Source organism: Mizuhopecten yessoensis, unplaced genomic scaffold, assembly GCF_002113885.1.
Source record: "Mizuhopecten yessoensis strain PY_sf001 unplaced genomic scaffold, ASM211388v2 scaffold10333, whole genome shotgun sequence".
NCBI classification, from domain to species: domain Eukaryota; kingdom Metazoa; phylum Mollusca; class Bivalvia; order Pectinida; family Pectinidae; genus Mizuhopecten; species Mizuhopecten yessoensis.
In genome coordinates this window covers 531581-558957 of record NW_018408494.1, presented here as the reverse complement: position 1 = coordinate 558957, position 27377 = coordinate 531581, and the positions used below count along the sequence as shown (strand labels likewise).

General features: G+C 38.1%; 1 protein-coding gene across 10 annotated transcripts in view; it reads left to right on the top strand.

Annotated features, from left to right (window-relative positions):
• Positions 1-27377, top strand: part of LOC110460240 (tyrosine-protein kinase PR2-like) — a 118103-nt gene that overhangs the window by 34102 nt on the left and 56624 nt on the right. For 5 of the 10 annotated variants that reach the window (XM_021513046.1, XM_021513047.1, XM_021513053.1 and 2 more), the window contains one exon: positions 17593-17649. The gene's annotated coding sequence lies outside the window, so the exon portion shown is untranslated. Of the gene's footprint in view, positions 1-658; positions 858-2510; positions 2632-2704; positions 2851-17420; positions 17442-17592; positions 17650-27377 lie in introns of those variants that run through there. The other 5 variants (XM_021513052.1, XM_021513044.1, XM_021513051.1 and 2 more) reach the window with 4 other exon arrangements.

The window sequence follows — 27377 nt, the reverse complement described above, 5'->3', positions numbered from 1 at the left end:
TAGGAATGATCAGCTCATGGTCCTGACAAAGTTAAGTTAACATTATACTATTTTTTACTCAAATTGGTACATATTTCAACAACAAAAATAAATACTGTAGACTCAGGTGACCGTTTAGGCCCATGGGCCTCTTGTTCTTGTTACATATTGAAGCAGCACGGGACTGGGTCTATCACACTGGTGACCAGTTCGCTTTGTTGGTTAGAGGGTCTAGAGTGTCCGTCTGGTCCCAGATTCAATCCTGGTCTGGCCATACATCATCTGGTCTTGTCTGTTCCAATGTCATCAGGGCTGTTTACCTGTTACACTGAAGATATACCTGGGTGACTGAGCAATGGGAAACCACTTTTATAAGTAATATAAGTTGTACATGTCATACCTGGGTAACTGGGCGACGCAATGGGATCCCAACTTTTAAACTATTTACCGTACATGTCTGGGACATGGAACATGATTTCAGGCATAAAACAGGGTAATTACGCTGTGTAAAGCACCGGAGCAAACCCTTGATACACAGTCAATGTAATAAGTGCCCAAAATATCACACATTAACAACGCATTTCCGAAAACATATTAAAAATGTGTATGTGTTATTTCATGCCTCCTACTGTATCTCCTCTTTTTACACCAACATCACAGGATGATATCAACAAGAATCTAAAGCTTGCACAGGAAGTGAATTTTTCACCATTGCAAATAAGGTCTGGCATCTTTCAAGAGGGATGAATTTAGTAAATGTAGACCACAAGAGATAAAATGCCTGTTGGATAAGAGAAGATGTACGCTATTATATACAGACAGGAGACTGTAGAGAGATGTTCACTACACGCCTACAACTGCACAAGTAATGTATAAGTGTATGTTGATGTTCAATTACCTAGTTTACTTAAAGGTCAATAACTTATGTCTAGAGGTCAACAGTCGCTGAGATGGTAGTGTCTATAGCTACTGCTGCTGTTCTAAAAATCTTAATTCTAAAAATAGTGTAGATAGCTTCTTCATCAAGTGATATAACACCTGTCTCTGTCTTCAAGTGTTATCATACCTGTCCCTGTCATCAGGTGTTCTCATACCTGTCTCTGCCATCAAATGTTATCATACCTGTCACTGTTATCTGGTGTTATCATACCTGTCTCTGTCATCAAGTGTTATCATACATGTCACTGTTATCAGGTGTTTTCATACCTGTCTCTGCCATCTATTGTTATATCATACATGTCACTGTTATCTGGTGTTATCATACCTGTCTCTGTCATCAAGTGTTATCATACCTGTCTCTGTCATCAGGTGTTATCACACCTGGCCCGGTCATCAAGTGTTATCATACCTGTCACTGTTATCAGGTGTTCTCATAGCTGTCTCTGCCATCAAGTATTATCATACCTGTCACTGTTATCTGGTGTTAGTATACCTGTCTCTGTCATCAAGTGTTATCATACCTGTCTCTGTCATCAAGTGTTATCATACCTGTCACTGTTATCAGGTGTTCTCATACCTGTCTCTGTCATCAAGTGTTATCATACCTCCCTTCATCAGTTGTAATCAAAATCACTCTTTTAACAGGTGTTATCATACCTCCCTTCATTAGGTGTAATCAAAATCACACTTTTACCAGTTGTTATCATACCTGCCTTCATCAAGTGTAATCAAAATAACTCCTTTATCAGGTGTTATCATACCTGCCTTCATTAGGTGTAATCAAAATAACTCCTTTATCAGGTGTTACCATACCTGCCTTCATCAAGTTTAATCAAAATCACTCCTTTATCAGGTGTTATCATACCTGCCTTCATTAGGTGTAAACAAGATCATTCCTTTATCATGTGTTATCATACCTGCCTTCATCAAGTGTAAACAAAATCACTCCTTTATCAGGTGTTATCATACCTGCCTTCATCAGGTATAATTTTAATCACTCCATTTTTAGCTGTTATCATACTTGTCTTCTTTATCAGGTTAATCATAACTTTGTCCCTCCTCAGATGTTATCATAACGGTCGACTCCTTCATCAGCTGATACCTTACCTGCCTTTATTATCAGGTGTTTTGTACCAGTAGTGTCACAGGCATGGGTCACCATTCATCCATATCTGTTGATTAGTGTAATACTTATTGGAAACCTTTTATTCTGTTTTGATGAGTGATGACACTACATCCATTGTTTTAAAATTGTACGGATTTAAAAACCTTGATAATGTATTTGATATGCTTGTCTTATAAATATATATACATATATATATAACAAATGACTAAACTGTGTACCCAGTAGGAGAAATATGTCTGCCTTTGTTTATAAAATTGGCCGTCTCAATGAGTTTATATATCTGCCTATGTTTATATAGTTGACTGTCTCAAAGTACAAAGCATAGTGCATATACATGTAAAATAGGACTTGCTATAATACTTGACCAAAGTCAACTAGGCCTCCTGTAGGTCTTCACCGGATAATAAATACCTATCACACTCCAGTGGTCTGTCAGCCATTGCACACAGGTCAGTACCTAATCGGATAAGTGCATTACGGGATACAGCTAATCTTACCTACTGCGGGGTATTCAGGGTGGATGAGACATGGGGTACAGTTATTGTGATGTCTGTGGTAAATACACAGATCTAGGACAGCCATGGAAGGTAGGTATACACTCCTGTATTTACATAATATGATAATGCACTACGTATATATACGGCACATACAAACACTTGAAATGTGTATGACATTATAGGTATACAGCCGACCATGTTTGGTGTAGTGTTTAGTCTGCGTTGTGGTGATTCTGGTGAAGTTCAACATAATTTACATATGAGGATCTATTTAGTTCACACAAGGACACAGGGATACTGCTATTCAAGGTTGGTAACCTGTCTACCTGTTGGGTAATGATGAACACTCGGGGTAGGAGGCTAGATGTAAGATTGGGCCTGTCTGTATTCTGGTAGACGGGATATAAATGGAGTTTTATGTTGTTTTAATGATGTTTACTTGTTATTTGATCCTGTAATGTTTGGATGATAAGGCAGTTATATATAAGCTGATTGGTAATATAATTGTGTGCTGTTGACATTAGCAGGAATATATTAATGGCAATTCTAGCTCATTATCACATGTGTAATTCAGTGTCATGTTTCAGTGGGTAGAGGTGATCACTGCTCATATATCTGTACATGTGTATATATATTTTATTGTGGGCATTGGATACTAGATAGCTATAAGGGGAAATGTCAAGTGAGCAAAATCTGCCTTTTGACCTCACCCTTGAAATCTACGTGTACACATTATACTTTCTACAAAATCTTGATTTTTGGGAATCATAATTTTTTTCTTCCTTGAAAAGCAGATGATTGATTTTGAGTTGTATTTAATTCCATTGAATACCATTTTTCTGCTTGATCCATCTTGAAATCATCAGTGCCCACAGTGTTTATTGCGGGACTTTTTGGGGCCGATAATGGACACTATATATATTCCCAATTGAAACTATTTGATACATATATATGCCTTATTCCCAAAATTTGCAACTTAAATTTACTTCTGAAAATTTGCTTTCCAGTTCTTCCCAAAATCAGACAAAAGGCCCCATGTGTAACTAACAAAAAAACATACTGGCCCAGAATGGTGTGGATATGCAGAAACAGTCCGTAATGCATGACTATGAATTTAATTAGACATTCCCTTATATAGATATGACATTGAATTTAATTAGACATTCCCTTATATAGATATGACATTGAATTTAATTAGACATTCCCTTATATAGATATGACATTGAATCTAATTAGACAGTCCCTTATATAGATATGACATTGAATTTAATTAGACATTCCCTTATATGGATATGACATTGAATTTAATTAGACATTCCCTTCCAGGATATGACATTGAATTTAATTAGACATTCCCTTATATGGATATGACATTGAATTTAATTAGATCTTCCCTTATATGGATATGCCATTGAATTTAAATGACATCCCTTTCAGTACAGGGTACAAACACAGTAGCAGTAATTGGCTGATATGTCCACCAGGTGATGTTGACACAGGTGTCCGGTCTGATTTTAATTCCCTCGTAGATCATTTTGTATTGGGTCTATCTTATTGATAAAGGGATGGAGATGATGGATAGGACGTGCTCCATTCACTAGTAAATCACATTGTGTGTCTACCCATACTAATGAACTTCACAATATTCAAAATATACACACAGGAATTTTAGCCTATACTTTCTAATCTGATGTATATACATATATATATATACATGTACTCCAGATCCCTTATATACCCTATTCTCTATGATTACAGCCCAGCTGTGCATGTCAGTAAAGTCAAAACTTTCAGTACTAAGTGAGAGTACTTATGTTGTTTTATATTATTGTAAGTAAAAGGTATTCATTTTGTCAGTGAAGTTATCCATTCCAAATTACGTTTGAGTTACTTAATTATGAAGACAATTGTTCCCCAAATGGTACTACATACTTGTGGTCACGATAGGTTTACAATCCATCGCTCTGTTGGTCACCTTGTCTGGGGCCTATCTCTTATATTCTTAGAATACAATTTTGTAAATCATAATATGTTGTGATGGTAGAGTGTCGGTGCTAACGCTTTTTTTGTGTGTGTCCCACGATATATTGAGTGATGGCCCTTTGTTCACTCATGTCACATTACCCAGGATATATCTTATAACTCTAAATTGTCACCCACAATGCCAGATATACAGAGTTATGGCCTTTTGTTAATCAATATCACATTGTCCGGGCTCGGGGCATATTTTGTGAATGCATACCTCTTTGGATGGTTGGGTATACGTATCAGGTACTGAAATTGAGTCTGGCACCCTGCAATATACAGAGTTATTGCCCTTTGTTTAGCATGTGTCACTTTGTCCAGGTCATCTCATACTCATGTGGCCTATAATCGGCATATCTTGTACACGAGTATCTCTTCGGATGGTAGAGTGTTGCATAACTTAACGGAGTCTAATGCCCAACTGTATACAGTCTATAGAAGTATGGGACTTTATGGACTTTGCCCTGTTTGATCAGCTTTGTTACTCAGACTTAAATGTTAGGTGGGACAGATACTTAATGATCAATGTTGTCACTCCTATATATATTGTCCAGGTGTAATGACATTTGAACTGCTTAAAAAAAAAAAAAAGTCAGACACATAATTATAGAACTTATACAGAGACATGTGACCTAGCCAACACAGCCAGTAATTACTGAAGGAAATGATCCATTTGAAATGTTGACTGGCAGATCAGATCACTAATAAGCTACTGTCAGTTCAGATTGATGTAAACAACTCACTTCAAACACTCTGGGTTTGCTGGTAGAAAAGGAATTTCTGTGTTTCAACCATAGGTAGCAAGCGATATGGTCAATCTCAGACTTAATTCAATTTTCAAATTAAGTACTTTCTAAAATAGGATACCCAGAGTTCTGGTACCAGTATAAGTACGGGAACCTAGTATTAGTACGGGTACCAGTATAAGTACGGGTACCTAGTATTAGTACGGGTACCAGTATAAGTACGGGTACCTAGTATTAGTACGGGTACCAGTATAAGTACGGGTACCTAGTATTAGTATGGGTACCAGTATAAGTACGGGTACCAGTATAAGTACGGGTACCAGTTATTCACTGGCAGTATAACTACGGGAACCAGTTATTCACTGGCAGTATAAGTACGGGTACCAGTATAAGTACCCATGACTTTACCAGAATAGAGGATTTGGCTGTGGCACCAATCTCTTGAGCGGGCCAGTTTGATGGAGTTGTATAATGTGTCTTTTCAAGACAGCTCGACATACAACACTCACTGGCTTTATCTAAAGAGTAGGAATTTACACATTAAAACTGTCTTAAAACGAAGAGGTTTGTATGATTGATTGATTGAGGATGTTTTACGCCATTGTTCTGGCCATATGACATGTTTTGGAAGTTGGACAGATATCTACCTTCTTTTGGCTTCAGTCAAGTCTGTGATTTTTTACTTGCTGTGAGTAGAGAATGGATTCCAGGTGTCTGTGATATTTCCTGAAGTGGAGAACTCGTTCAACTTTTGTCTGTGTGTGAAGTCCTCTCAAAAGCTCGCAAAATGTCGACAGGTGGTTTTGAAAGTGTGTGACCTTACGATTGAAACAGTTAAATGTGCAAAACTACTGGGTGTCTTTATCGATAGTCGTCTCTCATGGAAAGAGCATATAGAGTATGTATCAAAGAAAATATCCAAAAAGATTGGTGTGTTGAGAAGACTTAGGTCTTTCATGTCAAATGATGTTATCAAAAAAGTTTATAACAGTATTGTTTTTCCTCATTTTATGTATTGTTCAACTGTCTGGAGCGAACCTAGCAACAAATTATATACAAATAAGGTTTTTAAATTACAAAAGAGAGCAGCTAGGATCTTATTAAAAGTTAGTGACATTCTTACTGCATCCAAGTCTCTTTTTGAAAAATTGCGATGGATGCCAATAGCAGATTTTTATGTTTTTAGAAAAATGGTTCTTTCTTACAAAATTCTACACTGTGAATCCCCGGGGATGTTAGATAATATGTTTTCCTATGTTAGAAATGTTGTTGTAAGAACTACTAGAGCTTCTGTAACAAATAAACTGTATGTTCCAGCAGCCAGAACCACGTATTTTAAGAGATCATTTGCATATACATGTTCAGTGTTATGGAACGAAACAAGTGACACAGTTAGAGATTCATGTAGTGTTAGTGTTTTTAAAGGCAGATATCTGGATCATTACTTTACAAAACCCTGATTTGTCTGATCTATGATATTAAATATACTGTTCGTAATGTTGTAATTCTATTTTATGTAACATATCATCCTATTATTATGCTAAAATTGTTGTCATGCTTGTATATATATGTATTAATGCAGGGCCATATTGTAAACTAGACATTGTCTAAATATGTAACCCTGGATAAATAAAAGATATTATTATTATTATTATTATTATTATCTGCTTGAAAAAAATAGTCCTGTGATGAGGAATTGATTTGTGAAATTTGTAAGCAGGATGTCAGTAAGAATACTTTTATAAACCGATCTATAGTGAAATAGAAATAGTTTCAATGGAGTGTTGTATAACCTTTTGTAACTTCTCTGTTCCCACCTCACTACAATAAAATGAGATAAAGTTATGGTCTGTTTGTACTGAGGAACAAATAACCCAGTAGTAGGAATTGTGTGTCTGCCTATCTGACAAGCCCTGACTGAATGAAGAGTTTGGTTTCGGTTAATTTACGCTGAGGAATGGATTAGATTTAATACCTACAACCTCAACAGGTGGGTGATGGTTAATTTACACTAAGGAATGGATCCCATTTAGACTATCCGCTCCCTCCCATGCCTCCTTATATGGACAAGGTCTGTTAACCCGCTCCCTCCCATAACTTCCTTATATGGACAGGGTCAATTAAACTGCTCCCTCCCATACCTTCCTTATATGGACAGGGTCAATTAAACTGCTCCCTCCCATACCTTCCTTATATGGACAGGGTCAATTAAACTGCTCCCTCCCATACCTACCTTATATGGATAGGGTCAATTAAACTGCTCCTAGCTCCCTCCCATACCTTCCTTATATGGACAGGGTCAATTAACTCAGAGACTTGGCCATACTTTGACCCACTTAGACAGAATGTGTGAAGATGTATAAGGCACAGAAACTTGATATATCTCTATTAGAGGCCTGTTGTTGACTGCTATCTATACTTATGAATGGAACCACTTGGCCAACGATGTGTTTTGTATTCTCTAGATAATAGACTTCATTTCAACTTGTCGACTTAGCTAATCAAGAAAATAGGGGTTGAAAAGGGAAAAAATACTGTGAATAGACACTGTAGTTAGAAAATCGGTGAACAATAACATATATGCCAATTTAAAACAACATGACACTTATTTTAAAGAGGTAAAAGAACTTTTAAACTTAAAGAAAAAAAACAATGAAACATGATAGGATTTCAATTAACTCTTTGCCACTGCAGTTTGCAAATCTAAAGCTTTACCCATGTTATTTTTCTCAAAATTTACCTACATTATCTATCCAGGAGTTACACATAGTATCCTTCCAAATTTTTTCGACTTATAATCTAGCCAGTGTTTACCAGCACTTTCAGTTGAATTTCTAGTGTCATGTGCCCTGATGATTTCTTTTTACTAAAGTTTGCAACACAAGGATAAATATGTTGAGTATCAGGAAATCATTGTATACTGGGAAACTTTCCCCCTGTCAAATATTCATCCTTTGCTGATACAACTATGATCACCTAGTGTTACTCTGCCCTTCACATGTAATTACTAGAATTGTACAATCATTTTGCTGCAGAGTATCACGTACTGGTTGAACTTTATGATGAATTTCTCCCAATTGGCTATTAAAGTTTTGAGATGAGTGTTCATTTTCTTGCTCATCTATATGAAGAAAAAAAGCCCAGGAAAGTTTTAAGTTGGTTCTATTTAGCAACATTTATAAAACATTACATAACTTAACATGCATGTGAGATACATTCCCATGATTCAAAAAATTAAATCATTATCCATATGAATGCATTTGATATGGCTCAATGTGTTTACATGGAATGCTGGATAGATATATAGATTTTACACATATGTGAGCCAAAAGATTCCATCTTTCCCATGCCAGGCGTCACTGTACCTGTTTACAAGTTCAGTTTATAATTTTGAGTGCCACCCTTAACTTTTTGTGCAAGCCTTTAAGCGATAATGAATTCAAGTTTACATAAGATTTAGAGCAGAAACAGCTGATTTTGGAGATTGACATTTCCTGAAACTATGAGGCAGGAATTAAACTTAAGTGGGAAGTGGAGCAACCAAACTGCCTCAGAAGTATACAATCTCCGACCAGATCTCCCTGATACCGTTTGAAAGTGCAAAACTTTCGTGGCAGATCTTTTATTTGATGTATAAAAATCCAGCGAGTCAACCATCTAATGACAGGTTCCATCATGCTTGAATTTCTCTCGGTGGCAAGTCTTTTACTTGATGGATAAAAAATTCAACGTGTCCACCATCTTTACAGATTCCATCATATTTTAATCAATGTCAATGCTTAAACTAATTAATGTCATAAATATATACAGAATATAACATTGAGAGCCTAGCCACCTTCCTTCACCTGAAAATTGCAGAATTTGGAGGTATGGCATACTTGCCAGCTTTTTGAAATTTCCATGGGGTAGATTAGATTACACATGTTCAGATATAAAAGCATAGAGAAAAAATATCACTTTTAAATGGCATCGTATATGAGCTGTTGATTCAGATGAAATCACAACATCATAGCAAAAAGGAACAGTTTAGCAAATTCACTTTTTAAAAATGCTCAGTTTTAGGGCCCAAAATCGAGTGTCTCCCTACAAAATAGGGATGTATGGCAAGTATGGTATAGGATAGTATAGAAAGAGGGACAATCCACCCCCTATAACACTAACTAGATAGTGGAATGGATTAATGATGACTGGATATATAGTTGAACAACTAACCCAGAGTAGTGGTAGCTCTATATAGGAATAGCCGCATTATTGGTAGTTGGATGATGGACAAGCTGTTTACCAGTAGTGGTGACTGAAGAGAGGGACAACCAGATAAGTGGTGGTAAAACAGTAAGACAGCCAGATTAGTGGGGGCTGGAAAGTTGGACAACCAGATAAGTGGTGATAAAACAGTAAGACAGCCAGATTAGTGGTGGCTGGAGAGTAGGACAACCAGATAAGTGGTGGTAAAACAGTAATGCAGACAGATTAGTGGGGGCTGGAAAGTGGGACAGCCAGATAAGTGGTGATAAAACAGTAAGACAGCCAGATTAGAGGGGGCTGGAAAGTTGGACAACCCGATAAGTGGTGATGAAACAGTAATGCAGCCAGATTAGTAGGGGCTGGCAAGGGGGGCAACCAGATAAGTGGTGGTAAAACAGTAGGACACCCAGATTAGTAGGGGCTGAAGAGTGGGACAACCAGATAAGTGGTGACAAAACAGTAACACAACCAGATTAGTAGGGACTGGAGAGGGGGACAACCATATTAGTAGGGATAAAACAGTAAGACAACCAAATTAGTAGTGGCTGGAGAGGGATACAACCATATTAGTGGGGGCTCGAAAGTGGGACAACCAGATAAGTGGTGGTAAAATAGTAATGCAACCAGATTAATTAGTAGGAGCTGGAGAGTGGGACAACCAGATAAGTGGTTGTAAAACAGTAAGACAGCCAGATTAGTGGTGGCTGGAAAGTTGGACAACCAGATAAGAGGTGATAAAACAGTAAGACAGCCAGATTAGTGGGGGCTGGAAAGTGGGACAGCCAGATAAGTGGTGATAAAACAGTAAGACAGCCAGATTAGTGGTGGCTGGGGAGTGGGACAACCAGATAAGTGGTGGGAAAACAGTAATGCAGCCAGATTAGTGGGGGCTGGAAAGTTGGACAACCAGATAAGTGGGGATAAAACAGTAAGACAACCATATTAGTGGGGGCTGGAAAGTGGGACGACCAGATAAGTGGTGGTAAAACAGTAAGACAGCAAGATTAGTGGTGGCTGGAAAGTGGGACAACCAGATAAGTGGGGATAAAACAGTAAGACAGCCAGATTAGTGGTGGCTGGAGAGCGGGACAACCAGATAAGTGGTGATAAAACAGTAAGACAGCCAGATAAGTGGTGGCTGGAGAGTGGGACAACCAGATAAGTGGGGGTAAAACAGTAAGACAGCCAGATTAGTGGGAGCTGGGAAGTTGGACAACCAGATAAGTGGTGATAAAACAATAAGACAGCCAGATTAGTGGTGACTGGAGAGTGGGACAACCAGATAAGTGGTTGTAAAACAGTAAGACAGCCAGATTAGTGGTGGCTGGAAAGTGGGACAACCAGATAAGTGGTGATAAAACAGTAACACAACCAGATTAGTAGTGACTGGAGAGTGGGACAACCATATTAGTAGTGATAAAACAGTAAGACAACCAAATTAGTAGTGGCTGGAGAGTGATACAACCATATTAGTGGGGGCTCGAAAGTGGGACAACCAGATAAGTGGTGGTAAAACAGTAAGACAGCCAGATTAGTGGTGGCAGTATAGTGGAACAACCAAATAAGTGATGGTAAAACAGTAAGACAACCTGATTAGTGGTGGCAGTATAGTGGGACAACCATATTGTTGGTGGTTGGATGGTGGACAAGCAGCTTATGGGTAGTGGTGGCTGGACAGTGGGGAACAGGATTACTAGAGGCTGGAAAGTGAAGATTATAGATGGCTTGATTAGTGGTGATCAGATTAGCATAGTTGACTTAATGATTGTTCAAAAAAAATCTTAATTGCTTCTTCAGTGGAAGTGATGTTAGACTTCAAATATTTTCTTTAAAAAAAAAAGAGGACAGCAGAAAATAGTTCTCAAATGATTAAATGAAGTTGACAAAACGTTTGAAAAATTGGCGCCTGGTATTATTTACTAATCATGACAAGGAAAACTAATTGAATCGGACAAAATCTATGGGTTTGAGATGTGATGGCATTTACAGGATTACTTGAGTTACAAGGCAGGCAGTCATTACTGGGGCTATAAGGAGTAAACCAGTCTGTAATGTTTACGACTTCAGAGGAAGAACTTGAAACCAACACATGTCACTGTTCATTACGCTCCGAAGGTTTTGATTTCAAGAATCCTGTAACAAATGTGTTTTATTTTCAACAAATTCTAACAGCTTCAGTAGTGTCTTTCCTTGTGGTACAATGCAATAGTGTACATGTAAGTATCACAGATAAGTGATGGATATTGAAGTAGAATCCTAACCAGACAATGTTTAGGATATATATGTACATTGGTAGAGACTTTGTAAATGTTCTTAACAATTTGATGATTAATTTTATTTATGTAGTGGAACTGGACTGAGTCGATAGTTTGCAGGTAGGTAGTTCAATTTGGTAGAGCATCCTTCTAAAGTTCAGAATTGTCATGGGTTCGAACCCCAGTCAGGCTGTGCAGTTTTTTGCTCCTGTTACAATTATATACAATGGTCATATGGAGCCATTAATAAGAAATCAATGGATACATTTGGCATTCACATACTGCTTTGTAATAATTCCCACACCATATGACACAACCAACTAGCCCTGTCTGTCTCAAACCCCCTCCCATCCTGATAAACTGACACAATCAGTGTGAGATGTGGCCCCAGATTGGTCCAGCTGTTATAAGGAGGGCAGTGTTGAGTCAGCCACTGGGATACTGACTGTACCCAGGAGGTGTGAACACACACACCACTTGGTTATGTAACAGATGGTGGCTCAGACATGGACAGTGAAGTAAATGTCAATTAACTCTGATGGCTATAATTACTTAATAATGAATGTTGTGAATGTATTAACCTTATGCAGTTGATAGTTTACCTAACAGCAGTGATGCTGTACAATTCTAAGAAGCACTCACTAGGCTCGGCTATAACTGGAACAAGGATGTAAAGTCCCATCAATCAATCAATCGATCGATGCTCACGCAGCAACCTTGAGCATGGTTAGTGGCTGGATGGGTGTTCGCCCAAAAGTTACATTTGGTGGCAGCGGTAGGATTCCTGTCGCATCATGTGATGTCAGTTCTCGGTGGTTAGGGAAGGTCCATTGGTACAAGGGAGGATCCACAGGATTCCTTAGGCCAAGTCTGGGGACCACACATTTTTGACAGGGCAATAGTGTAACAGCCAAGGAATATGAAGGGAAAATACTGCCTCACCGACAAGCTAGCTTTTCCAGCAATTCGTTGTAATCCTGGCATGCGCTCACTATTTCAGTAACGTCCAACGTGGTCATGGCTGGATGGTTGCACTTTGATTTCGCCCATTACATTTATATCCACAGATTATGAAAATAATACTTTTGTTGATGGTTAAGTGGTCAATTCTGACATCATTTGTAAATACTTTGATGATTTGAGACAGTGACGTAAGCATCCTTCAACCCTGATAGATCATAATTTAGTCATATAAAAGTTCCCTAATATCTATCCCATTATAATATTCATTTCTGAGTATAAAGTGATTGACCCTCAATTCTGATTTGTACATACAATTAGACAACTACGTAGCTTTAAACTGGTATAGTGTCAAAACATCAACCTTTGTTATTTTGAATGTAAAAGAAATTGATGGAAAAACAATTATCTGGTCATATTTCCTGGAAAATTTGTTTGTTAATGGAAAGGTTGATGCTAAAATTGTTTTAACAATCCTGGCTTACATCCAAGTATATATTCAGCCAAGGCTTACATGTCACTACACTATTACTTTATTGCGCTATATTGTATATTTATTCCGTCGTGTAAGTCTTTTGATTTTAATGTCATCGTAAGTACAAATATAGACATGCACAGAGCTACCTTATTCAATAAATACAAATGTGGCTACCTAATTTGATAAAGAGTTTATAGTGCAATATCTTCAATGTAGCGTGTACATGATGCACAAATCAAAATCTATTTATAAGCTATTTGAAATGTGTGACTGATGCAGAATGGATTAAGTAAAAGAAGGAGGTCGGGGAGGAGAAGGGGAATTTGTCTGTTGTTGTTGGCCTATAGTTCCTTGGCTTAAGGGTCCACGTAACACTGCCATAAACTGTAAAAGTGCTTTGAACACGTTTTTCCAGCATGACTGTGGCTTTGATGAATCATTGCTGGAAAGAAAACATTATCTTGCCGAACTTTCTTGAAAAAATGTAATTGAAAACAATCCACAATAATAATATAAGTGTAAAACTGCAACAGGTCCTTGGAATTCAAACCCTGGATATCTGATCATTACTGTCGCTCTAACCAACTGATCAGCTATCTCGTCAAACGTAGAACCCTTATAGTAGTCCAGTCGCCCTGCAGGAAAATTTAAAAAGAAAATGAAATTAAGGGGAGGCTACTGTATGTACAAAAAAGTACAATGGAATTCTCCTGGGTTTCGCCTGCGTTGGGACAGGGACCTTAAAGGGATTTATATTAACACAAAGGCAATTATAAAGTCTGCCAAGATGTAAAATGCACGTCTAAATAAAGTAAATTAATTGTGTCTGTCTTTCGTAATGCTTTCTATTGTCATTATGATCAGATAGACACTGGATACCTACCATCCTGTTACGTGATCAGGCTAAAGTAAGGGATCTCACTTGTTAATCAAACAATGGGCAAAGGTTTATAGCAATTATTGTTGTACCGCTGCTGCTTTGTAATAAAAACAAAGCATTACATTGAAGACCCTTTGACTTAATAGATTCAGTTGATGCTCTTTTTTTATTTTAAGCAAATGTTCATGTCACATTCTATTAAATGTATTTTATAGACATCGACCTTGGGAATATATTTATATAATATCATATAATGTTATACTTATGACATATCCAGTGGGTTTAAATGATGAACCTGTGAATGTTTACTCTATCACATGTTTGTTGTTTTGATATTTCGTTTTGGTTCCTATTGCACATAGGTGCAAGCCAAAATTATCCACAAGGTACATAACGTTCTCATGATCAAGTGGTAACAAAGTGATAGCACTGTTCAGCTGTACTCAATATTGGCTGCCATGCCAAATGTAGAAAAACATGACATATGGCTATTACAACCAGATCAGATAGATCCACCAGGCCTCTCTCCCAAGTCAAGTTCTCTACTTCAAACTTTCAAACAATGTGGAGGATAACTTGACAGAAGTACCTGAAGATACACCGGTAGTGTATCAGTGTTTACATCTCCTTCAAACAGCTGCCATAAGTCCTCCTGGGATCTCCCAGTCTTCCTTATAGTGTTCAAGCTTGTGTTCAGGTTTGGGCTGCTGACCTGTTACAATAGTAGGGCCTCATTCTAGCCAGGTTCGAGCTGCTGACCTGTTACAATAGTAGGCCCTCATTCTAGCCAGGTTTGGGCTGCTGACCTGTTACAATTGTAGGGCCTCATTCTAGCCAGGTTTGGGCTGCTGTCCTGTTACAATAGTAGGGCCTCATTCTAGCCAGGTTTTTCCTGCTAGCTGACCAGTTACAATAGTAGGGCCTCACTCTAGCCAGGTTTGGGCTGCTGACCAGTTATAATAGTAGGGCCTCATTCTAGCCAGGTTTGTCCGGCTAGCTGACCAGTTACAATAGTAGGGCCTCATTCTAGCCGGGTTTGGGCTGCTGACCTGTTACAATTGCATAGATAAAGGAATCCCATCATTTTTACGGTTGAGTCAATTAGTTACAAGAGAAGTACCTGAAGATACACCGGTAGTGTATCAGTGTTTACATCTCCTTCAAACAGTTGCCATAAGTCCGCCTGGGATCTCCCAGTCTTCCTTATAGTGTTCAAGCTTGTGTTCAGGTTTGGGCTGCTGCCCTGTTACAATAGTAGGGCCTCATTCTAGCCAGGTTCGAGCTGCTGACCTGTTACAATAGTAGGCCCTCATTCTAGCCAGGTTTGGGCTGCTGACCTGATACAATAGTAGGGCCTCATTCTAGCCAGGTTTGAGCTGCTGACCTGTTACAATAGCAGGGCCTCATTCTAGCCAGGTTTGGGCTGCTGACCGGTTACAATAGTAGGGCCTCATTCTAGCCAGGTTCGAGCTGCTGACCTGTTACAATAGTAGGCCCTCATTCTAGCCAGGTTTGAGCTGCTGACCTGTTACAATAGCAGGGCCTCATTCTAGCCAGGTTTGGGCTGCTGACCTGATACAATAGTAGGGCCTCATTCTAGCCAGGTTTGTCCGGCTAGCTGACCAGTTACAATAGTAGGGCCTCATTCTAGGCAGGTTTGGGCTGCTGACCTGTTACAATAGTAGAGCCTCATTCTAGCCAGGTTTGGGCTGCTGACCTCTTACAATAGTAGGGCCTCATTCTAGCCAGGTTTTGGCTGCTGACCAGTTACAATAGTAGGGCCTTATTCTAGCCAGGTTTGGGCTGCTGACCTGTTACAATTGCATAGATAAAGGAATCCCATCATTTTTACGGTTGAGTCAATTAGATACAAGAGAAGTACCTGAAGATACACCGGTAGTGTATCAGTGTTTACATCTCCTTCAAACAGCTGCCATAAGTCCTCCTGGGATCTCCCAGTCTTCCTTATAGTGTTCAAGCTTGTGTTCAGGTTTGGGCTGCTGCCCTGTTACAATAGTAGGGCCTCATTCTAGCCAGGGTTGTCCTGCTAGCTGACCAGTTACAATAGTAGGGCCTCATTCTAGGCAGGTTTGGGCTGCTGACCTGTTACAATAGTAGTGCCTCATTCTAGCCAGGTTTGGGCTGCTGACCTCTTACAATAGTAGGGCCTCATTCTAGCCAGGTTTGTCCAGCTAGCTGACCAGTTACAATAGTAGGGCCTCATTCTAGCCGGGTTTGGGCTGCTGACCAGTTACAATAGTAGGACTTCATTCTAGCCAGGTTTGGGCTGCTGACCAGTTATAATAGTAGGGCCTCATTCTAGCCAGGTTTGTCCTGCTATCTGACCAGTTACAATAGTAGGGCCTCATTCTAGCCGGGTTTGGGCTGCTGACCTGTTACAATTGCATAGATAAAGGAATCCCATCATTTTTACGGTTGAGTCAATTAGATACAAGAGAAGTACCTGAAGATACACCGGTAGTGTATCAGTGTTTACATCTCCTTCAAACACCTGCCATAAGTCCTCCTGGGATCTCCCAGTCTTCCTTATAGTCTTCAAGCTTGTGTTCAGGTTTGGGCTGCTGACCTGTTACAATAGTAGGGCCTCATTTTAGCCAGGTTTGGGCTGCTGACCTGTTACAATAGGAGGGCCTCATTCTAGCCAGGTTTGGGCTGCTGACCTGTTACAATTGCATAGATAAAGGAATCCCATCATTTTTACGGTTGAGTCAATTAGATACAAGAACTCTTGGTAAAAATACATGTACTGGTTGTGGCTAGCAGACATACACATGTACTTGTCTGCAATTATGGACATGAGTTAAAGCATTGTCATCTCAACATGGGCTGTTGGTAATTTTTCCAATTTTTCAAAATTAACTCTGAGTGACGAGTATGAATTGGATTTCCGATGACATGTGTGGCAGATATATAGGATTACAGTCACCCTTTAGCTTTGAACTAGAGGGAATTTCCCTTTAACTCAAAAACGTCTGATTGGGAAGCTGGGGGTCACAGGTTTGATCCTTTTGGTGGAAACACACTACTCTCATTCCTTTATTAAATGGTGTCCATGGCCGTCCCAGTAGTGACACGGAGTTAGAACCTGGGTTGTTGTGGTGTTCAAGGGGGAACACATTTTAAAATGGGGGGAGTAGTGCTGTAGCCTTCTAGCTCTGCGCTATAGAGAATGCGCTATAGAGAATGCGTCAGACTGAATGGGGTACGCAGGTTTGATCCTTGGTGGTAGCACACTACACTCTTTCCTGTTACATATGTTTATAGTGTATAAGGTACTTGAAAGGGTCAAGGTAAATGTCCTGTCGGATAATGTCTACATGTAGTATAGATTAGATAAAACGTATGAAGAGTATGAAGAATTTTATGTTGTTTTGACATGATCTACATGCTGCAGAGATTGATATCAACGTATAACTGAAGAGCTTTTGTTTTGTTTTGCAGGGTTTAAAGTTTACTCTCCGATCATGCTGTTCCAGGGATTAAAATAACTTTGAAAAGGTAAGGGATGCAAGAAGTAGGATCAATCTAACAGACAGTCAGGGCTTATCTGTTTCTGTGGTAGATCCAGGGAGGTTTTCTGAGGACTAAATAACACTGAAATATCATGCCTGCCAATTTTCTTTTTAAAAATGCCCTGACCCTTCCCAACCCTTAATTTGTACCACTGTAAATAAGAGAATTCATACTGTCATTTACTTTGTGTGCTAGAAGTGCAGGCCAGGTGTTTGCCTGTATGCTATACTTGCAGAGAAAGCAGATGTGCTTTTATTACCATCTTTAACAGTCTGTTCACGTAATCTTTGTGTTAAGTACATACAGAGACAGTCGTGAGAATTTACCTCAAACCAGAACAAAATTAAATTCTTTGGATAAGTTCGATTGTTCAAGAACGGAAGCTGAGAAAAGTGTAAAATTTTAATGATGAAATATTGTGACATGGTTTTTGATTTTGATAAAAGAAGAAAAAGATGACACCCTAGGAATGTGCTGAAACAAGATTCTGTATTGGCGTTTTTTGACATGAGTTTCAATATGCTATTGAGGATATTGTTGTTTTCCTGAAGGTTTGACCCCGAGACGGATCGGCTTACTCCTATATTTATCACCCAAACACACCTATTCATCGATCGGTTAGATTTATTAAAAATCATCTCTAATTTTGAAATTCTACTCATTTCTTTCTAAAAAAAAATAACAAATTTGGTGCATTTCCTGTTCTTTTAATTGGGACAATGAGCCAGCTTCAATTGCAATAGGAGTTTTCAGAAATGGTTGAATAACTGCAGAAAAAGAATGTCATGTTATTTTGATGTCAAGCTAACCAGGCATAGAAATATGATCTATGCCATATCTTTGTGTAGAGCATTGTCATCTTACATTTTGTCAAAGTGTTTCACCTGCCTAAAGCTATGCTGATGAAAGGTTTGGGCATTGGTAAAATATATAAAACACATATTTTTTACCAAGGTTTGGGTAATACTTAAATAAAAATATATTTAAAGAAGGTTTGGACATTGCTGCAATATATATATAAAATATGTAAATTTGGCAAACACATCACAAGTTTTGATGTCAGATGACCAGGCTTTTCTAAGAGGCCAGCATTTGTAAAATGATAGTAAGGAATGTGTGGATCACTCATGTGGAACCTGTCAGTGACAGATGAACCTGGGATCACTGGTGTGGAACCTCACTGGTATGATATACCTCCACTTATCCTACCCAATGTCAGCTACTTTAGCTGGGACAGTGCTACAGTATCTCAGGAAATCTTATAATGATAAAATTTCTTCAACATCTTTGTCTGCAAAACATAGAAGCTGTTACACAAATTGATTTGAAACGATTTCAAATTATTAAATTGGATATTTTCTCGTCGTGAGGTATTATGATGTATACTGACAATGCTTTATGCAATCTAGATAGGTATTTTGTTGTTAAATCATGTCTGCTACACTGGCTGACCGACTTTCTTCTAATTATGAAGCTATAACTCTTTTGGAATATGATCTGGGTGTGAGAAATAACAAGTTATAATGGTAAAGCTGATGATGGCAGTAGATTGTATTCAGGATACTTCACACTTGTTGTATAAAGATTTGTATATGCTGACGTGTCATTGTGTAAACAGTTTACGCTCCCGTCATCATTGTAAGTCAAGTAACATCCATATTAAGTCTGTTCGGGCTAGCTTTGGTAGCATAATATCGTAGTGGAAGTAGCGGGGTCAATCACTGGCTACCAGGTAGAGCATCCGTGTAGTTTTGAGGGTTCCAGGTTCAAATCTTGGTCAGACCGTGCATTTTTCCTCTCCTGTTACATTTGGTGCACAATGAAATATACCCACTGCTGGTGGTATAGGGTCTTGTGTCTTTGGGGTTAAAGACTTTGTAAAAAAGGAGGGATGAAGGTAGGGACTGGGTCAATCGCCGGCGACCAGGTAGCACACTTACTTGGAGTGTCCTTCTAAAGTTTGGAAGGTACCAGGTCTGAATCTGTGCATATTACCTCTCCTTGAACAATATTACTGTTGGTTGTAGAAATAAAATAGTTTATACATCATGTTTTCTCCCTTAGTCCTTGGCTTCTAAATATCACTCTTGACAGATTTATCTGGTCCTCTGGGTTGAGGTGGAACTATTCTCTACCGATCTTCCCACTGCTTGGCCAATTAGCAGCACAACATAAATATACATGAATAGAAACAGCTTCACACCTTTATGTAATATTCATCAGACCGGTAGCCAAGTGAGCAACGATTGGCACCATTTACGCTACTGTGTTGGTTAATGCAATATCCTGCAGTGTTTGGGGGGGGAAAAATCACAGTATGACGTATTATTTTATTTCGAAATTGTTCCCCAACAGATAATCGTATTGCAGGGTTTTAATGCTGAAATGTTAATATCAGCTATCAATCCGAAGTGAAAAATAAGTCATATTATCTCATCTGACTTTAAAAGGGATGGAGCTGAATAGATGCAGTAAAAATGCAGGCATTATAGGGGGCAAATTGATGAAACTGATTAAGAGGAAAATGGAGGAAATTCTTAAAGATAACTTCTGAATCATGGCTTGATACTTTGCTTAACTTTTATTTTACCAAAACAAATAGATAACTAGTTTCACAATACAGGCCCCAAGTGCCAAGAGCCTCTTCTTTTAAATATACTTTGATATTCTTGTTTCAAAAGTTTTTTTAGTGAAAGTACAAAAACATTTTGCATGGTAGCACAAACTTTTTCTTGCCATAAAGCTTTTATTCTTTCCCAAAAGCTATCCTCCCTGTTTTAAATAAGTTCTAGCTAGACTTGTGAATGCATGTCAAGGACAGAAAGTACGTGCAGACAGGGAGTATATAATGGCTGCTCTGCATGGGCGATGCATGTGCAAAACGACAGGTACTAGGTAATATAGGGGAGAGTGACTCACAGGTAAGTAATAATTAAGGAGGACAGGTGAGTCACTGGTGTCAGGTGTTATCTCTACCGTGTTTGTTTTCATATAAATAAATCTAAAACTGCATAGGAGTTTTTAAGGGGTGAACTTCATGTTTGTGTAAGCGGTATAGTCTCACTCGGTATAGTCATGAGTAGCGTGCTTTAAGATATGGATCATTGTACCTACAAAATCATTCAGTTTTTAATTACAAGTAATTCTGAAAGTTCCAATAATCTGAGGATTAAAGACAAACTCTATTTATTTAAAACAATTATGAAACAAGTTTTATTAACATATATTAATCACTCTTGTTGGCCTGGATGGTAGCTTGCAAGGGCTCTTAATGTTGGGAGGAAACTGGGGTACCCATGGAAAACCCACATGGTCTGGCAGGTGAATCCATACCTTTTCATGTTCGACTGGGGAATCAAACCCTGGATGCATTGATGAAAGGCGAGTGCGCGCTCCAAACACCTTATTTGGCAAGTTTACAAGTAGTGCTGAATTAGGTTTGAAGTTAGAACTGATAAAAAAAATTATTTGAGTTTCAGTGAATTGATAAACCTTGGTGCTTATATGGATTTAACATGAAATGCATTTGAATGAAGCAATTTGTAATTGGAAAGTTGCCCGGTACATGTTTGTGGAGCTGATGTAAGACTTGTTTAATTTTTTAATCAATTACAAACCAACCGGGTATCCTAACTTCACAGTTATTGTGGTTGTATTAGTTACATAGTGGCCCATATCCTTGAATTTCTTGTCCTTTTTGTTAAAATAAATGTGTTTTTGGGGGGAAAAGACTACCGTAAAAACCCATGTAATTTGCGCACCTGTGTAATTTGCGCAGGTACTTTTTGAGGCTGAAAATCGGGAAAAAAGCTTCTACTCGAATATTTTGCGCACCCAAAAAATCTGGAAAAAAAACGATGTTCATGCTCAGAAAATCGATCTCTGATTATTTTTTTTAAAAATATATTTCTATGATTTTTTTTTCATTGATGTAAAATGATATTTAAAACCAAGAAGAAACTACGTAAAATGTGTATTTTGTTGCTTGTTTTCTTTGAATTATCTGATCACACATGACACACACGTGTGCGCATATCGGCATACATCAATTCCATTTAGCAATATTTTACATAAAACATTTGCTTGCTTACAAAAACATATAAATTAATAAGTAATTCGATGTTTAGTAACCGCTGGTGCATATCTCCTGGTGAAAGACATAATTAGATACCTTTTATTGATCATAATTACGATCAGTAAGAAGGGCTCATCATGGCGGCTTGGGTTACGTCACTTCAAACCAGGTCATGTCACAGTTCAGTTTGGCCACGGAATTAGATTATCTAAGTCCGTGGTTTGGCGAGATTTTTTTTACAAATTACAATGCAGTAATGAGCTAACACTATCTCTGTGATTACCCGTTAACAATAGCTCTACTAATTGAAATGATTTGCAGTCGCGATCGACGGACCGTGTTGTTGTTTTTTTCACTCGCCAACACGTGGCGTGAATTACGAAGCCCTACTGCATTGTCATAACTACAGACTGATTTGACTGATAAGGGATTATAAAAAATATGTTTATACTAGAAGCGTGGACAATCAATACATCCTCTTCAAATCTACTCCAAGGAAAAAAATAGTTAACGCAGACTATTTTTACGATGCTTCATTTAATAAATATTGAAATAATTCACGAGGTTATTATCAATCACGTGTTTACGTAATGTTAGACGCGAGATCAACATGAAAGTGAGCCGGAAAAAAAACATGCTATACGTATACGCATAGGCGATTTGAAAAAAACTTACAGAACTTACATGGAACGGAGCTTAAATTGAACAACTACATTTTCGTAATAGTATGGGGAAACGCACCGAGATGTCGAAACGTAATGTCGTAAGTTGATCGGCGATTCTCTGGCATAGGAATTTGGCTAAACTTTTTTTGTTAACGGTTACCTATTTAATAATACTTTTCACATAAACTCACATAACAACACATTATGTATCTTTTATTAATGTTTGACATAAATAAATTTGTTGATCGTCATTTGTCTTAGAGTTCCGTGTACCAAGGGAAATAATCCAAGATGGCGATCTCCCAGAATCGTCGATCTTTTCCTGAAAAAAACTTGAAATTTTCTATACCTGTGTATTTTACGCACCCCCCACTTTGGAATTGAAATTCTGAAAAAAAAGTGCGCAAATTACATGGGGTTTTACGGTAATGGTACTATAACATTTTGAAACAATTTTCAGCCTACCGTATAGTAGATATATTGCTGGGTAATAGACTATTGTGACAGATTTATCCCACCTTAATTTATATCTTACACAATTGTATTGAATTCTAAGTTTTATACTGTACAGGGCTACATAAAAATTAAATAGAAACCATTTTTGAAGTGATTTAGGGTGTTAAAGTCAAGGACGACCACTTAGAGCTGTAGATAGTAGGTTGTTACAACGAGTGTAATAAAGTGTACCTGGTGAGTTGTCCAGAGCTACCTGTGGTCAGTTTGACCATTACTTGTATCTGATACACAGAATTAGAGGTGTGAGATGACAGATTATTTGTACTTTTGTTGGTCAGTCTGGAATGTTTAACCAGAGTTGTCTGGAGCTACCTGTGGTCAGTTTGACCATTACCTGTATCTGATACACAGAATAAGAGGGTTTGAGATGACAGATTACTGGTATTTGTACTACCAGCTTGTAGTCAGTATATGTATGTAACAGAGAGGTCAGTGATGGGTCAAAGGAGACTAGCTGATGTCCATTTCTAAATGTCCTACTTGTCAAGCATGGGACCAGCCAAATGCTTGCGACATATTTCTTAATTGTAAAGTGAGTTTTGGATTATTACCTGGATATGTTAGATGTCTTGTAAAGTGAGTTTTCAACCGAGATATTTGGATTATTACACCTGGATATATAAGATGTCTTATAAAGTGAGTTTCGCACAGAGATATTTGGATTATTACCTGGATATGTCAGATGTGGTCAGTGTGGTTGAGGTGAGATTGTCACTGTGGCTGTAGTATCAGAACACGTGTTTGTCTTTCTTACTGTCAGGTTTACTTGTTGTATATATGAATATGTCTGTATAAAACACTAGAAGACTATATCTCACTAGTACTTCCACCCATCTTGGGGCTCATCAGAGCAAGTTTGGCAAAAGCACTAGCAAGTTAAAGTCTACAAGTGTTTTATTTGATTTCTATGGTTACATAGACGTTAAAATACTTTTCATAGATTCTAAAATGTATACATATATAAACATATTTTGAAGACATAATTACTTATGGCATTATAAGTGTGTGGGTTTTTTTAATCTAAAATTTGAAGGAGACACTAGCTCCCATCAATGCATGCTCCTAACATTGATTTGAAGCAGATTACACGATACTGTAGATTGAATGAAACATTCCTGTTATTGTGGTTTGAAGGAGGATTTCAAGGTAATAATAAAAATAATTTGAGGTTCTTATATACCGCTTCATCACAACCTAGTTCGTAGGTCGTTTCAAAGTGGTTCACAAATTACTATCCGTGGTTATAGGGCCTTTGCAACCAGCCAATATATTTCTCAACTCCATGGGGAGCATACAGTCGATGCTGCATTGGATAAGGTATTGTTTTTTGAAGGAGGAGTATTCAGTTTGAAGGAGGAATTCCTGGTACTGTGTTTTAAAGGAAGCATCTCCTGTTCCTGGCACTGTAGTTCTAGAAGATACCCAACTCCTGGCCCTTTCTTACACAGGTGGCATTTGTTTGTATCACTGTCAGACCAAGTATTAAACATGAAATGTGCTATCAAGGCACTGAGGGCAGTCCCCATAAAACAATTTGTAACAAACCGCCAACACAGCAAGGTGGAGCATATCAAGTCAAAGGTCAGCAGACACATCACTGTTGGATTCATCTCATCCAGCCTCTCATTGGACTGTAGCCTGAGGTCAGAGGTCACACGAGACCAGGTGGTACATGAGATTAGAAGTCAAGGCTGGTCAGAGAAAAAGGTTAATGGTCAGGCAGGTCAGAAAAGTTTGAAAAGGTGACAGGTCAGAGAACTAGAAAAGGTTAAAGGTCAGGTCATGTCAGTGAACTAAAGAATGTTAAATTTTTGAGCAAGTTCAGAGAACTAGAAAAAGGTGACAGGTCAGAGAATCAGCATGTAATAGGTCAAGGCAGGTTAGAAAGCAGGATATAGATAAAATGTCAGAGCACAGGACAATTAAAGGTTAAAGCATCCATCTGATTATATCTTGGGCAGCATCAGTTGAAAAATATAGTCCAGACCATACACAAAAATGTCAAGTGTACTAGAGTTACATACACACAGGGTTTTAATAGAACAAGGTGGACTTTTTTATTGTCAACATCAAAGCAAGGAAAAGGGCAAACTTCATGCTAAGAATGGAATCTTATTTGATGTTCAACTCCTTATAGTTTGTTTAGGTCATGCATATATAATGATAACTTCATATTTCATGTCCCGCATTAATGTACAGCTGTTAACCAAGACTTCGTCCCTTGATGTGATGTAGGTTTTGTTTATGTTTGAGCCTTACTTGTGTCTAATGGTCCCCTGTTTTTACTGTAAATAGTAACCATGACAGAGTTTGTCCCTTGACAACGTTCTGAGATCATTTACCGGGACTAAGCTGACATTAATTAGTTTGTAAACATGAACTTGATGTTTCTGGAGACTGAGTGGTGGGCAAGAAAACCCTAACTGTCACACAATCTCCTGGACCTCGTTGACACATGAAATATTTCAATTTAGTTTTATAGATAACGAGATGGACATACCTGATAAAGCTCTTACCTGCTGTAGGCTTGTCATAAAGAATTTGTCACTTTCCAAGGACTTTTTGTCATGCATCAGTATTTTAGCTTTTACAAAAGTTTTCTTCTGGAAATTAAGAACCAGAGAAAAATACAGTTTGATCATCTTTGAGTGGAAGGGCTTTCTTTTCAAGACTGCAGGAGTTTATGGTCAGAATATCTTTCAANCCCCCTACCAACAAAGTATAGACAGGTACATATTGTGATTTTGTCTCTCCATCACAATTATTGTCATCGCTATGGAAGGCTCATTTATTTCCACCATACTAATTATGAGCTTATTTTCACTCAACTTAGTGCAAGTGTTTGGTACTTGAATCTATCACGAATAAGATTGTGTTTCAGTCAACTTGTCCTAAGGTCAAGTTCACTGTGCTTGTTCACTTCTGTTAGTAGAAGACAGGATGTATGACAATGTGACATGAACCTCCTGGAAATTTGAATGATTGGGAAACATCCGAAAACTTTGGGAGTGCAGATGGTTTTCGGTTATACAGGGGCAGATTATGTAGGTGTTATACTGAGAAGCAAATCATCTGGATCAAATTAGGGGCTGTCTAGGCTATCTTCAGCATACCAAGGGTATGTATATATACATTGGTGTACTAATGGTGACATGTTTACCAGTCCCTGAGCTGTACCAGCTGGTACCAGGAATGTAGCAGATTACCACAGCTTTGCATCTTGATCCCAATCTTTCTGACTCATGATGTATATGATGTATATATAATGTCCAATGTTTATCACTAAAATACTAAATATTCAGTTATAGGTTTTTGTCATATATCTAGCCAAAAATTGATTTTTTTTGTTCATTCTATTGATTTTTTTTTTAAATTTATAAGAAGAATTTTTGCCGAGTAAACAAAATAATCATCTGTAATTTTTTCTACAGTTTGTCTGAAGCATTGTCATGTCTGAACACTGATTTAATGCTAGCTGCCTAATATGTACTGACTCGGTGTAGCAGACAAACATCCCCACTCATGGAAATCCAGACGAGGACTACATCAATATCTGATTTCTTTCCCATTTACAAATTGTTCGTCAGCAACAATGGCTATTCTGTATGTTGTTACATCCATTTGTAGATTGTTTGTCAGTGACAATCTGGACAATTCCCGACAGCTACTCCACCAAACTATTTGTCTGATTGATGTTTTTGTCTTGTTATGACCCTGTGTTTATTCCCTGACCTATTGAATATCCATGTGTAAAAGGTGAAGGTCAGCACTTCACTGCATGATGGATGCACACTTGTCCATCAATGGTTGTCTAGGCGATGGCTATTCAATTTGCCTCCCCTGACAGTTTGGAGGAAGCTTGGAGTAGTCTATCTTCACTTCTCCGTCACTGTCCATTGTGTCCATTGTTTTTATCACTCACTCAGTAATTTGTGGAGCTTTGGTTTTTTTAAGCAAAACTCTTCAAAGACATTACAGAGACACATTCAGGGTTCAGCGAGGTTAGCTGTCGGTCTACACCAAAACAAATGACACCTTATATATATTATGGTATGTATGGTCTACACAACCTGTATCTAGGATATACTGCAAAATCTAGAAGTCTATGAGTTCCTGGTTGACTGTGAACCATTGTTCTTATGTTGAAACAAGTTGTGCTTGAAAGAATGAAGAATAAAAGATATCATGTATTTTGGTCTAGATTTGGGTCAGTCAGAATTTTGGTCTGATCAAATAAGCTAAGGGAAGAATTTACTAAGATTGAAAAATTCAGGGTGCAGATTGATTTTTTTATTGTTTTTGTCAACCCAGCTGTTTAAATGGACAGAAATAAAGGTTTTCTAGACTCTGCTAGAACTTGACCATTTACATATAATCAGCTTCCTAGCATGTCTTATATACATAAATGTTCTCACTTTGTGATGGAATGCCCGTGCCTGTCTGCATGCTGTAGGTAT